Source organism: Octopus bimaculoides, chromosome 11, assembly GCF_046866305.1.
Source record: "Octopus bimaculoides isolate indiv1 chromosome 11, ASM4686630v1, whole genome shotgun sequence".
NCBI lineage: Eukaryota > Metazoa > Mollusca > Cephalopoda > Octopoda > Octopodidae > Octopus > Octopus bimaculoides.
Genome location: NC_142938.1, coordinates 46810368 through 46826313, shown reverse-complemented (window position 1 = coordinate 46826313; position 15946 = coordinate 46810368).

The window sequence follows — 15946 nt, the reverse complement described above, 5'->3', positions numbered from 1 at the left end:
AAGAAGAAAAAGAAGAAGAAGAAGAAGAAGAAGAAGAAGAAGAAGAAGAAGAAGAAGAAGAAGAAGAAGAAGAAATCGCCAACGGCACACATGCACTGGCATTGCTGAAGTGACCGGAAGTAGAAACAGATAAATAAAGTGGTATTTTGGGGACAGGGGAGTGTGTATGTATGTGCGGGAGGGATAATGTGTGTGATATTATGTGTGTGTTTGTGTTTGTGTAATTCGTATGTGCGTGTGTGTGTGTGTGTGTGTGTGTGTTAATGTTTGTGTATGCACCAATGTGTGTGTTTCTCCTCTCACCACTGCTTGACAACCGGTATTAGTTTTTTGCGTCTTGTTAGCGGTTCGGCAAAAAGAGACTGATAAAATAAGAACCATGATCGATTTGTTCAGCTAAATATCCTCCAAGGTGGTGCCGTAGCATGGTCACAGTCCAATGACTGAATAAAAGATAGAAGATAACTAGTGACATATGCTTCTTCAATAATATTCGTAAAACAAATCCACCATGACCTACACAAAAGTGACAAATACACAAATAGTAACACACACACATATATAACTAGTAACATAGACACACACGCAAACATAACTAGTAATGCAAACCCGTAAGTGATACACACACACACATACGTAGACACGAGTCACACACATACACACACATATAACTATTAATGCAGTCCCATAAGTGACACAGAGAACTAGTAACACAGACACATGACACACAATCATTAGTAACGCAGACACGAGACATACATACAAACATAACTAGTAACGTAGACATGTGACACACAAACACACCACACATAACAGGTAACGCAGACACATAAGTGACATACACACACATGACTTGTAACACACATACACACACACACACACACACACACACACATAACTAGTAACGCAGACATATGCCACAAACACACCACACATAACTGGTAACGCAGAATTATAAGTGACATACACACACATGACTAGTAACACAGACACATGGCACACACTAGCTAGTAACGCAGACACGAGTCACACACACGCGCACACACAAACACATAACTAGTAATGCATATACCATAAGTGGCGCACTCAAACATAACTACAAACACAAACACAGACACACACACACACACACACACACACACACACACACACACACAGCTAGTAAAGTAGACATACGACTCAAACATTCATGCATAACAAGACACACAATCACAACGAACAACATACGCCGACACAAAACTGGTAACAAAAACAAGTGACGCACACACAAACACACATTTAGACACAAGCAGACAGACATAATAATAATAACACAGGCATAAGTGACACGCGCATATAATCAGCAGTACAGATATCAGATCAGTGACACACACACACACACACACACACACACACACACACACACACACACACACACACACACACACACACACACACACACACACACACACACACTTGAGTATTGGCACAAGCTGCATACATAAATAGTAACAGAGACATAAGTGACATGCATTTAATGTAATCAGCGGCAGAAATACAAGATCACACACACTCACACATACACAACCAGCTCCATTTAAGCAATGAACACACGTCCATTGATATACACAGACGTATAAACTGTGATACAGACGCACATAATCAATACAAGATCAGTACCATACATGCATACATATGACCAGTGACACACACACACACACACATATGGGTGCCATACAAACACAATGACACTAATATGATGCAGATACCCGATACCCAGACACGTACATAATCAACGACACACACACACACACACACACACACACACACACACACACACACTTGAGTATTGGCACACAGATACACAATAAGATGCAGGAGGGATAGTAAACCCTACTAACTAACCGGTGCTCCATCAAAAAGCCCGTCTGTTTACCGTGCGGTCCTTACTTTATTGGAGAGAGGGGAATCCTAAATGACCAACCGACCACCGTTTCAAGCAAGTGGGGAACGGATGGGTGTAAACCACGCTCACCCTCATTTCCATTATTGGAGAGAAGAGAATCCTAAATGACCAACCGACCACCGTTTCAAGCAAATGGGGAACGGATGGGTGTAAACCACGCTCACCCTCATTTCCATTATTGGAGAGAAGAGAATCCTAAATGACCAACCGACCACCGTTTCAAGCAAATGGGGAACGGATGGGTGTAAACCACGCTCACCCTCATTTCCATTATTGGAGAGAAGAGAATCCTAAATGACCAACCGACCACCGTTTCAAGCAAGTGGGGAACTGATGGGTGTAAACCACGCTCACCCTCATTTCCATTATTGGAGAGAAGAGAATCCTAAATGACCAACCGACCACCGTTTCAAGCAAATGGGGAACGGATGGGTGTAAACCACGCTCACCATCATTTCCATTATTGGAGAGATGAGAATCCTAAATGACCAACCGACCACCGTTTCAAGCAAGTGGGGAACGGATGGGTGTAAACCACGCTCACCCTCATTTCCATTATTGGAGAGAAGAGAATCCTAAATGACCAACCGACCACCGTTTCAAGCAAGTGGGGAACGGATGGGTGTAAACCACGCTCACCCTCATTTCCATTATTGGAGAGAAGAGAATCCTAAATGACCAACCGACCACCGTTTCAAGCAAGTGGGAAACGGATGGGTGTAAACCACGCTCACCCTCATTTCCATTATTGGAGAGAAGAGAATCCTAAATGACCAACCGACCACCGTTTCAAGCAAGTGGGGAACGGATGGGTGTAAACCACGCTCACCCTCATTTCCATTATTGGAGAGAAGAGAATCCTAAATGACCAACCGACCACCGTTACAAGCAAGTGGGGAACGGATGGGTGTAAACCACGCTCACCTTCATTTTCATTATTGGAGAGAAGAGAATCTTAAATGACCAACCGACCACCGTTTCAAGCAAATGGGGAACGGATGGGTGTAAACCACGCTCACCCTCATTTCCATTATTGGAGAGAAGAGAATCCTAAATGACCAACCGACCACCGTTTCAAGCAAGTGGGGAACGGATGGGTGTAAACCACGTTTACCCTCATTTCCATTATTGGAGAGAAGAGAATCCTAAATTACCAACCGACCACCGTTTCAAGCAAGTGGGGAACGGATGGGTGTAAACCACGCTCACCCTCATTTCCATTATTGGAGAGAAGAGAATCCTAAATGACCAACCGACCACCGTTTCAAGCAAATGGGGAACGGATGGGTGTAAACCATGCTCACCCTCATTTCCATTATTGGAGAGAAGAGAATCCTAAATGACCAACCGACCACCGTTTCAAGCAAGTGGGGAACGGATGGGTGTAAACCACGCTCACCCTCATTTCCATTATTGGAGAGAAGAGAATCCTAAATGACCAACCGACCACCGTTTCAAGCAAGTGGGGAACGGATGGGTGTAAACCACGCTTACCCTCATTTCCATTATTGGAGAGAAGAGAATCCTAAATGACCAACCGACCACCGTTTCAAGCAAGTGGGGAACGGATGGGTGTAAACCACGCTCACCCTCATTTCCATTATTGGAGAGAAGAGAATCCTAAATGACCAACCGACCACCGTTTCAAGCAAATGGGGAACGGATGGGTGTAAACCACGCTCACCCTCATTTCCATTATTGGAGAGAAGAGAATCCTAAATGACCAACCGACCACCGTTTCAAGCAAGTGGGGAACGCATGGGTGTAAACCACGCTCACCCTCATTTCCATTATTGGAGAGAAGAGAATCCTAAATGACCAACCGACCACCGTTTCAAGCAAGTGGGGAACGGATGGGTGTAAACCACGCTCACCCTCATTTCCATTATAGGAGAGAAGAGAATCCTAAATGACCAACCGACCACCGTTTCAAGCAAGTGGGGAACGGATGGGTGTAAACCACGCTTACCCTCATTTCCATTATTGGAGAGAAGAGAATCCTAAATGACCAACCGACCACCGTTTCAAGCAAATGGGGAACGGATGGGTGTAAACCACGCTCACCCTCATTTCCATTATTGGAGAGAAGAGAATCCTAAATGACCAACCGACCACCGTTTCAAGCAAGTGGGGAACGGATGGGTGTAAACCACGCTCACCCTCATTTCCATTATTGGAGAGAAGAGAATTCTAAATGACCAACCGACCACCGTTTCAAGCAAGTGGGGAACGGATGGGTGTAAACCACGCTCACCCTCATTTCCATTATTGGAGAGAAGAGAATCCTAAATGACCAACCGACCACCGTTTCAAGCAAGTGGGGAACGGATGGGTGTAAACCACGCTCACCCTCATTTTCATTATTGGAGAGAAGAGAATCCTAAATGACCAACCGACCACCGTTTCAAGCAAATGGGGAACGGATGGGTGTAAACCACGCTCACCCTCATTTCCATTATTGGAGAGAAGAGAATCCTAAATGACCAACCGACCACCGTTTCAAGCAAGTGGGGAACGGATGGGTGTAAACCACGCTCACCCTCATTTCCATTATTGGAGAGAAGAGAATCCTAAATGACCAACCGACCACCGTTTCAAGCAAGTGGGGAACGGATGGGTGTAAACCACGCTCACCCTCATTTTCATTATTGGAGAGAAGAGAATTCTAAATGACCAACCGACCACCGTTTCAAGCAAGTGGGGAACGGATGGGTGTAAACCACGCTCACCCTCATTTCCATTATTGGAGAGAAGAGAATCCTAAATGACCAACCGACCACCGTTTCAAGCAAGTGGGGAACGGATGGGTGTAAACCACGCTCACCCTCATTTCCATTATTGGAGAGAAGAGAATCCTAAATGACCAACCGACCACCGTTTCAAGCAAGTGGGGAACGGATGGGTGTAAACCACGCTCACCCTCATTTCCATTATTGGAGAGAAGAGAATCCTAAATGACCAACCGACCACCGTTTCAAACAAGTGGGGAACGGATGGGTGTAAACCACGCTCACCCTCATTTCCATTATTGGAGAGAAGAGAATCCTAAATGACCAACCGACCACCGTTTCAAACAAGTGGGGAACGGACGGGTGTAAACCACGCTCACCCTCATTTCCCGGCGTCATCGTCTGGGCACTTTTATTCCTGGCCAGAAAATAAGTCACATACACAAATCGACTACACCCATTTATGTACAGAGCCAAACACAATCATGTGTGTATATGTGTGTGTGGGTGTTGGTGTGGGAGTGCATGCATGTAAGTACATATCTATGCCTATATATATATATATATATATATATACACACACAAATATACATGCATATATAAATATATATATACAAATATACATACATATATATATACATATATGCATGCATATATATGTACACATACACCACACACACACATATGTATACATATATATGTATATACTTTATTTAAAAGCAGCAGAAATATAACAAAACGCTGTTACTCAGAGTTTCACGTGAAACTCTGAGTAACAGCTTTTTGTTATATTTCTGCTGCTTTTAAATAAAGCATATTACTTTACTTCTGGTATTTGAGTACTCTCTTTCTACCTTGTTGCACATTTATGTGCTTACTCCGGTATATATATATATATATATATATATATATATATATATATATATATATATATATATATATATATATATATATATATATATATATATATATATATATATATATATAGTTTTAGGGAAAAGAACCAAGTTTCATGAACTCATCGATGAAAATCCTCTAATTAATTATTAATTTTTCTATATGTGATAGTGGATTTTCATCGATGAGTTCATGAAACCTGGTTCTTTTCCCTAAAACTATATATTTTTATATATATTTTAATCTGTAAAGCTCAATTTAATCTTAATTTTTTATAAATTGATTTTAAATGAGTTTTTACCTGTAATTTTGGATTTTGTCCCTAATATTATTATTATTATATTATATATATATATATATATATATATATATATATATATATATATATATATATATATATATATATACATACATACATACATACATACATACATACATACACATCTAGGTCGCTCTCGAGTGCTATTAGTCGCTCTTGTTCGCTACTGGTAACATATAAGGCAGTACAACCTGTTACCTAGTGGGGTCGTCGGCGACTAAACTGGCAACCCCACCAACCTTGCTTGGTGACGAGGGTGATTGTTGGACACCCTGCGGGACGAAAAATGAGACTCGTCAAAGGGTGGAGGAAGTCATGAGTAGACAACGGCCATCCAACATATATGTGTAAATATGTATATGTCGTTTTCTTTTCAGTGGGGAGAGGTATGTATGTATGTATTATGTATGAGCTGCTCCGCGTCGGACACCGGAATGTTATTTAACCACTCTACGGAGCGTTTGGGTATCGGTTTGGTGTTTGGCATGGGGTAGCCTACCTTATGGGCAGGCAAAAGCTTTTTAACTTCGGTTGGTAATCTACCTAAGAGAAAGAAATCTCCGAAAATAAAGCCCGAGGCCTTGGAAATCCCCAGTTTTGTCAATTTTCATATCCCACCAGCGAAAATCTTCTTGTGCTAATAGGTGGGGATAGTGCAGTGCAAGTTAACCCACTGAGAATTATTCAATGGCACAGGTACTTCTTGTACAGCAAATTTTAGTAGAATCATTAAATTGGTTGGCAGAAACCTGAAAATGCACTTGCAACTTACTCTGAAATGTCTCAGACAGGTTCAGTAAATTGCAAAAAAGGCTTGGGAACGTCAGGGGAACAGATCTGACTTGACAGGTGCCCCAGTGTGTCACAGGCTGGGCCCGGTCATCATCCTGCCCCTATGGTCAAACAATCTTCAAGAAGAAAAAATAAACATCCTCTAAATTTTGGCTGTTGGAATGTGCGCACATTTCTCGATGATAATTTCAACAACAGACTTGAAAGGCAAACTGCACTTATTGCTTGTGAGCTTAAAAAATATTTTCTTGATTTAGTTGAGCTCTCTGAAACTTGTCTTTCTGGTGAAGGTCAAATAAATGAACCTACTTATGGATATACTCTCTTCTGGAGAGGCCTACCTGAGGGTCGGCGTAGAGAATCTGGTGTTGGGCTTGCTCTCAAGAATTCATTAGTATCCTCCATTGCAGAATTTTCAAGTGGTATATCTGAACGAATCATGTCAAGCCGTATAAACCTCACCAAAAGTAGGTTTCTTACCGTTGTCAGTATTTGTGCACCAACAACGTCTCATTCTGATGGAACTGTAGGACAGCTTTATGATGATCTAGTAGAATCATTGAGGAAAGTACCAATTTCTGACAAGCTAGTCATATTAGGAAATTTGAAAGCAAGAGCTGGAAATGACTACATTTCATGGCCTATTTTAGGCCGACACAGGATTGGAAAATGTAATAAAAATGGAGTAGCTCTTTTGACGTTTTCTACTGAGAATAATCTGGTTGTCACCAACACTGTTTAAGCAAAAAAAAAAAATATGAAACCACCTGGATGCACCCGAGATCAAAAGACTGGCATCTCATAGATTATATTCTGATCAGAAAGCGTGATATGAGAGATGTGATATGAAAGCGTTCGGGCCATGAGAGGAGCAGAGAGCTAGACTGAGCAGCGTCCAGTGCGTGGGAAAAGGAATTTTTCGATAATGGCCTAAAAGTTGACAGTCTGGCCCTAAGGTACCGAAAAAGCTAAATAATTACAAACTTTAAACTACCAAACAACTTACAAAGATTTCACGATGCTATAGAAAGTATTAATCTTGATCCAAACAATCTATGGAAAGATTTCAAAACAAAAGCATTTCAGACTGCAAGTTCTTCAATGAGATTTAAATTGCGTAAGTCCAGTGACTAGTTCTCAGAAAAATCACCAGAAATTTATGAGCTACTTTTAGGAAAACAAAACTTAGGCAATACATTCTTTTCTCAGTCCTTGAACCCCAGCTCAAACGAAGCTTACAGAAAGCTGAAAGGGCAAGTGCAGACTGCTCTAAGGAAAATTAAACAGGAATGGTGGAATGACAGAGCAAAAGGGGCGCAAAAAGCAACTGGTAGAAATTATGCCAATGGTTTGTACTCTTTTTTTAAGGAGGTATCTCTGGCCCAAAATCTTCTTCAATAGCTCCAGTGAGAACAGCAAATGGACATTTGCTTTTTACTGACACCGCTTCTATTCATAAGCGCTGAACAGAACATTTTTCTGCACATTTGAATAGACCATCATCCGCTGACATGAAGATGATAGAAAAGATCGAACACCTTCCAATTATATAAGAGATGGCATTTGAACCAACTTTAAATGACATTTATTTAGCTGTGAATAAGCTGAATAACAATAAGTATCCAGGGTCTGATGGAATCTATGCAGAAGTCTTCAAATATGGAGGTGACAAAATGTTCGAACTCTTGAACATATTAATTTGTCACTGTTGGAGAACTGAGAAAGTGCCTCAAGACTGGATTGATGCCATTTTTGTCTCCTTGTATAAATCGGGGCCAAAGGATCTATGTGGTAATTTTCGTGGGATTTCGTTTTTGTCTGTAGTTGGAAAGGTACTTGCCCGCATTCTATTAGAACGTTTAAATACCTTCATAGTTTCAAATATAGTGTCTGAGTCTCAGTGTGATTTTCGCTCCTCCAGGGACACAGTTGATTGTATCTTTAGTATCAGACAATCTTAGGAAAAGTTCATTGAACAGACTCTTTTTCTATACCATTGCTTTGTTGATTTAAGCCAGGCATTCGATACTGTTAATCGAAATGCTCTGTGGCTAATTCTAAGGAAAATAGGTTTCCCAGAAAAATTTGTGAATATGATAAGGGCTTTGCATCAACATATAAAGGCTAGAGTTAATTTTGATGGTAGGCTCTCTGAATCTTTTGCTGTGGAAAATGGAGACCTCGATGCACCCACCTTCTTTGCAATATACTTCGCTGTTGTGCTGTCACACACTTTTCAAAACTTCGAGTAGGGTATTTACATAAAATATCGAACAGCAGGGTATTTTTAATCTAACCAGACTGAAATTTAAAACAGACGTTTTTACTTCACTCATTAGGGAACTCTTATACGCTGACGATTGTGAATTGCGATCTGGTCAGTCATTCTGAAACAGGCCTGCAATCTTGTGTATCTGCATTTGACACTTTGACTTGACCATCAACTTGAAAAAAAACAGTTGTAATGTCTCAACCTGTACGTGGTGCTGTTTGCAACCCACCTAAAATTTTCGTTAAGGGTAAGTTATTTGAGGTTGTTGGCTTTTTCATTTACCTTGGAAGCTCTGTATAAAATGATGAAAATTTGGACACAGAAATACGTGTGAATTCAAAGGGAGGCACAAGCATTTGATGGTTTAGAGTCACACGTTTGGCGCCAACGACATATATATAACACAAAATTGGCTCTTTACAAATCGTTTGTAATACCATCCTTGTTGTATTCTCCTGAAACGTGGACGTGTTATGAAAATCATTTCAGATCGTTAGAACGATTCCACCAAAAATGCCTTCGCTGCATTTTAAACATTAAATGGTGCTTTTTTTTTTAGTTCAGACACAAATGTCTTTGCGTCTGCCGGCATCACTTCAGTTAAATCAATGATACTGAAAAATTAAATGAAATGGTTTGGCCATATTGTTAGAATGGCGGATGAACACACACCCAAACAGCTGTTTTATGGCGAGCTTGCTGAAAGGAAACGCAATCGGTGTAAACCTGAAAAGAGGTTTAAGAACGGCATCAGGACTACCATGAAGTCACTTGGAATGGGACAAAAGGCTATAAAAGCCCTTACTTCACATCGAAATGGATGGCAAACAAAGTGTAGAGTGGAGTGAAAGCGTTTAAGAAGGCCGGGATAACACATACAAGACTCAAGAGAGATTTAAAGAAGAATGTTGCGATCGAGAAGGAGAATCTTAATGACCATTTTGTGCGCACATTTGTGACAGACCATGCCTTTCAATCGCTGGGCTCAAATCTCATTTGAGGACCAATGATAAACAAACCTCCACCAACTATTCTGCATATGTATCTGAGCACACCTTTCAATGCTGTGTATATCATGAGGTCTGCAATTCTAACGGGGCCTCAAAGGACATTTTAAGATATACAAAAATCAGAACTTAACTGCAGCCTTTGGTGGTCCAAATCGGATATGCAATCTGAGTGGGTGTCTTTTCAATACATTGTATCTTTCAAAAAGCCACATCAGACGTCATGATGAATCATAGGTGTAGGTAGAAGAGGTGGTCAGACTCTGCATAAGGAGTAGACAACCACCATGTATATATGTATATATATATGTGTGTGTATGTGTGTGTGTGTGTGTGTGTGTGTGTTATGCAAACCGACCAACATGTCCTTGTTAACCTTTGCTCCTGCCACCGCCTCGTAGTTTTTGATGGCCTCTTCCACCACTGGAATCTGGCCCTCATCCTCCACGATGATGGAGATGTCATCTGCATACGTCGTAGCTCCTCTTCCACACTATAGATCATGCGGCGCGCCTCTTAGTGCCTCCAACTTCCGCAGCAATGGCTCAAGAGCCAATACATACAAAAGCGGGGACTGGGGATACCCCTGACACACTGAACGCTCGATCCTGAATGGTTTCGAAAAGAAACCATTCATTTTAATGACAGACTCGATATCGCTGTACAAAGTAGCAATCCAACCACGGAAGGTCGGGTCCAGGCCAGCTTTCTCGAGGAACGCCGCCAAGTACCGATGGCCGACCCTATCAAACGCTTTAGACTGGTCTAAATGTACCAGTGCCCCTCTTGCGCCAAAAAGCTTCCCTACCCTCTCTAAGGTGTAGCGTAGAAGATGGAGGTTGTTGTGAATCGACCTGCCCAGGATTGCGCAATTTTGCGCCCTCCCCACAAGTTCGTCCACGACCCGCGCTAGCTTTTTGCTTATACCTTGGCTAATATATTTAACTCTGTGTTTAGCAGAGTTATGGGCCGGAAGTTGCTTATCACATCCCCCTTGCTCGGGTCCTTTCTGATCAGCGTCACCACCCCTCGTCTTGCAAACTTGGGAATTCTCCCATTCTGCTGCCAATTGGCGTAAACGCTGGCCAGCAGGTGGCCGAACAAGCCTGGCGTACTCTTATAGAATTCATAGGGCAAACCATCGAGACCCAGCGACTTCTCCCCGAGGCATTCGCCTAGCACCTCAATCACCTCCTCGGCTGTGATTGGCCCTTCACAGCACTCAGCCTCTCGTGCCGAGAGATGCGGGCCGCCAGACAGGAAGTTCCTAAGGGCCTCACCATGATCCACCTTCCCGCTCCTCCCGAACAACTCGGAAAAGTGCTTGTAAAGCGCCTCACACATCTCGTCCCATCCGTCGGCCGAACTCCAATTGTCGTCGATCAGAGACCTAATTGTGGCATCATTGCCGCGCTGGGTTTCTACCGCACGGGCTTATCCTGCAACATTAATTACCTCACGGCCCAATGTTCGCACTTTAGCCCGAACTCTACATCCCTCATGTTTGGCTTTGAGGTGACGGTCCAAGGCCGTTCTCGTTGCCAAAATGTGGGATGCAGAGCCCAACCTCAACACCTCTTCTAAGTCATTAACTAGTTGCCCTTCTATTCTGGCCTTATCAAGTCTTAGCTGACGGCTAAACCTAACAGATTCAAAACGATTGGCTCTCTGGAGGGTGAACCACCACCGGTTATCAACCACGGAGTCAGTTAACACCCTCCGTACTAGTTCCTTAATCCGGCTACGGTATGCCTCGCAAGTCAAAATTGACTTGTTCAGCTTCCAGTAACCGGATCCTCTCTTAACTGTACTATGTTCAGCCTACACTTGACCATTCTATGGCCGGTGTAGGACACCTGAACAAGCTGTGGACAACTAAAGCTAGCCTTATCTCTAGCTCTTACCACTATCCATGAACCTTCCGTCGCCAATTATCCAGGTCCACTCTGGGACGCTCGGATGGTCCAGTCTGTAACGATCTGCTAGCTGAATTTTTTTTAGCAGATCTACGAGATAGCGTTATAGTCTCCTAACACCACTAATGTCTTCGACGTCACGAGAAAGTTCTCTAGGCGCCGATAAGAATCAGTTTGTAATCCTCTAGCACAGAGGGCATGGATCCCGATCAACCTGAAAGCCTTACCGCTGTATGTCACACCAAGGACGACTAGCCCACCTTCAGGGTCCACATAGACTGTATACTTGTCTGCAGAGCCAAGCCTTTACGGATAAGCACTACTACGCCCCCACGACTCCGGGTCTGGCTAGGAGACATGATTTCCTCATAGCCATTCAGGAAGGGTAGACTGTCTAGCTTGGTCTCTGTAGCAACCATCACATGCTTCGAACCACCGATCCACCACATCCGTTTACAAAGCTTTGACCAACTCGTGTCTATAGTAGAAGGCACTTGGCCATGCGGTTGGAAAGCAAGCTTCTTACCACACACACATATATATTTATTAATGTATGTATTTATATTATCTTAGTTGAAAAATGTCGATAAGGTAAATATGTTAATAGTTACCTGGGTAGCAAAATTCACAAAGAAATTGGGATATTATACCTGGTTAAGAGGTAGAAATTCCATGTTAAAGTGATGTATTTTCAGTTGATATGATAAAGAATAAATGGAGCAAAACGCTTATATATATATATATATATTTGCACACGCACACTCACACACATGTGTATGTATATAATGTATTTATAAAGTATTTATGCATGTGTTTGTGTGTGTGTGTGTACAGACTCAGAGAGATATGCGTGTGTGTATATATAAGTACTTTTCTCTCGTGTGCTTACGTATTTTTCACTCATTGTATCCTGTACTTAATGCGTATTATACACACACACACACATACACGTATGCACATAGAGGCATATTTTTATACATGCATGCGTCTGTGTGTGTGAACAGCACTCAAGTCGTGCAAACATCGCTATGCACAAGACGAGACGCGCTTATGAATTTTGAATGTCCCGTCTGGAAGGGGAAGTAGTGATGATGATGATGGAGGTAGTGGTGGTAGTGTGGTGGTGGTGGTGGTGGTGCTGCTGGTCGTGGTACAGGTACTGATAGTGGTGATAGTGTCACAGTGGACGAGGACGAGGGAAGAGTGAAGACAGTGTGAGGAGAGGAGGAGGGGCACGCGATACAGTGTGCTGCGGAGGGAATATGAGTAAGGTCCCACGTGCTGAACTGAAAAAAAAAGTGTGTAGGGGTTGGGAGTGGTAATGATTAGTAGCAGGAGACAAAGGATAGAGAAAAGAAATTATAGAGAAACCGTGTGGGAAGAGAGCAGCGTTGGTTGTAGTAAAAATAATAATATATTGGCTAAGGGAATATATGTGTGTGTGTGTGTGAAAGAGGTTAAAAAAAAAACCCCGGCTTTGCACGTTACCTGATCCTAGTTGAATAGGTAAGTAGCTAGGTGAGGCAATGTGAAGGGGAGTTCTGTGTAAGCCTGCGCGCGTGCATGAGTGCGTATGCGTGTGTGTGTGTCTGTGGTGGGTATGTGAATGTGTAGTGTGTGTGTGTGTGTGTGTGGTGTGTATGCCTGTGTATGTGTGTATGTGTGTGTGTGTGGTGAGGAGGTGAACCCATACAGCGTCGGTTGATCGTTAGTGAGGGTATTATTGGACGCACAGCCAGCAGCTGCCAGTGGTGGATGGGTGGATATAAAGAATGAACGTTGTGGTTGTCGGTTGGCTGGCTGACTGTTTGGTTGGATGGTTGGTTGGTTGGGTGGGTCGGTTGTTAGTAGGGTGAGCGGGGGTGAAGATGTTCATTATTAAAATGAAGTGGTCTATGGGTACTCATAGTTATTGCCAGCTGCAGCGATAGAGTGGCTTCATCCACCCATACCAGCCCTGATTGGGTAAACATTGGACCAAATCCATTTTAAACATGACCATCACATTTTTTGATATATATATTCTTTTACTTGTTTCAGTCATTTGACTGCGGTCATGCTGGAGTACCACCTTAAAAGGTCTTTTCTTTTTAGTGGAAGCAATCTACCCAAGGATTTTGTAAGCCTAGTACGAATTCAATTGGTTGTCAAGCGCTTGCTGGGATATAAACACAGGCACACACACACACACATATATATATATATATATATGGGGTGGGGGGGGGGGTCTTCCTTCACTTTTCGTCTACCAAATCCACTCAGAAGGCTTCGGTCGGCCCAAGGCTACAGAAGAACTTGCCGAAGGTGCCACGCAGTGAGACTGAACCCCGAACCATATGGTTGAGAAGCAAAGCTTCTTATTTCTTTACTGCCCACAAGGGGCTAAACATAGAGGGGACAGACAAACGGATTAAGTCGATTACATCGATCCCAGTGCGTAACTGGTACTTATTTAATCGACCCCGAAAGGATGAAAGGCAAAGTCGACCTCGGCGGAATTTGAACTCAGAACGTAGCGGCAGACGAAATACTGCTAAGCATTTCGCCCGGCGTGCTAACATTTCTGCCAGCTCGCGCCTCCTTCTTACCACACAGCCACACCTGCGTCTATATAAATTCACAGAATGTTAACATAAGACAGTGCGTGGCGTTGCATTAAATAACATGCCCCCCAAAAAAAAAAAGAAAAACACATAAGTATAAAAAAGGAACAAGCAGTAAGCATATATATATATATATATGTGTGTATTATATATATATATATAGCGAGAATGAGAGAGGCAATTATACCTGCTCAACTTGATTCCTCTTATAACCATTCTTTACCACATGGAATTGATCCCCCCTGTAAAGACATCGGAGTCGAAGTTTGAATCTTTTGAGCACTACTACGTGTCTTCTATACGGAGAATCTCTGGATCGCTTGTGGACCATATATACTTTTTACTTGTTTCAATCATTAGGCTGTGGCCATGTTGAGGCAGAGCCCTGGGGAAATTTTAGTCAAACAAATCGGCTCCAGTACTCATTTCTTTTTAAACCTGGTACTTATTCTATTACACCAATACCGGTTGTAAGCAGTGGCAGACAGACACAAAAACATTATATATATATGTGTGTGTGACGGACTTCTTTCAGTTCCGTCTACCAAATCCACTCACAAAGCTTTGGTCAACCCAAGTTTATGGTAGAAAACACTTGTTCATTGTGCCACACAGCAATTGAATCTAGAACCATGTGGTTGGGAAGCAAGCTTCTTACTACATGCAGGACGGATCTGACTATCAGCTGAATCCATTGTGAAGATTGCCCCGCTGCCCTCTTTTGGCCGGGAGGGACAGTCAATTTTTATTTGTCTAGTGGCTGTAGCAAAAGGTAGTATGGTGGATCCGTTTGAAAGGGCTAAAGACAGACAGTTTCCTCTTTGGCTAAGCCCTCACCAACTTTTTCAAGTTTCACTTGAAAAGGAAGTTGAAGGCGGAGAGAGAAGTGTTGCCTTCTACCAAGTTTGTTGAAAGGTGGGTGATTGTTGGAAGAACGGCCAGTGTGAAACGACCAATTCTGAGCATACACCTGTGAGAAATAAAAGAAGAGCTCTCATCCTGTTGTTCAGGCACCCATGGTTTTCATGGACTTTTCCATGAGGACCTTAAAGCGCCTCCCCTAGTGGGAGTTTCAATTTGTTTAACTTTTTATTGTTATGTTTTGTTTACACGCAGAAAACCCATTGTATCGTCCCGTTTTTGTCTTATATGTTGTTGCATGTCCTTTAATGTTATTGTATGTGAGCCCCTTTGGCTAATAAAAGAATTATTATTATTGTATATATTTAATGAGGGAGTGTGTGTGTCGTCATCATACAAGTGGTGTCCTGTGTTTCCAACCTTCTTGGAAAACATGTCTGATCATGGAGGTAGGGAGATATTACCTTGCTTGGGAATAGATGAGGACTGGTGGCAGGAGAGGCATTGAACTGTAGAAAATCTGCCTCAATGAATTCCGTCCAATTCATGCGAAAGGGGATGATGATATCTATATGTGCATGTGTACATCATATGTTGGCAAATAA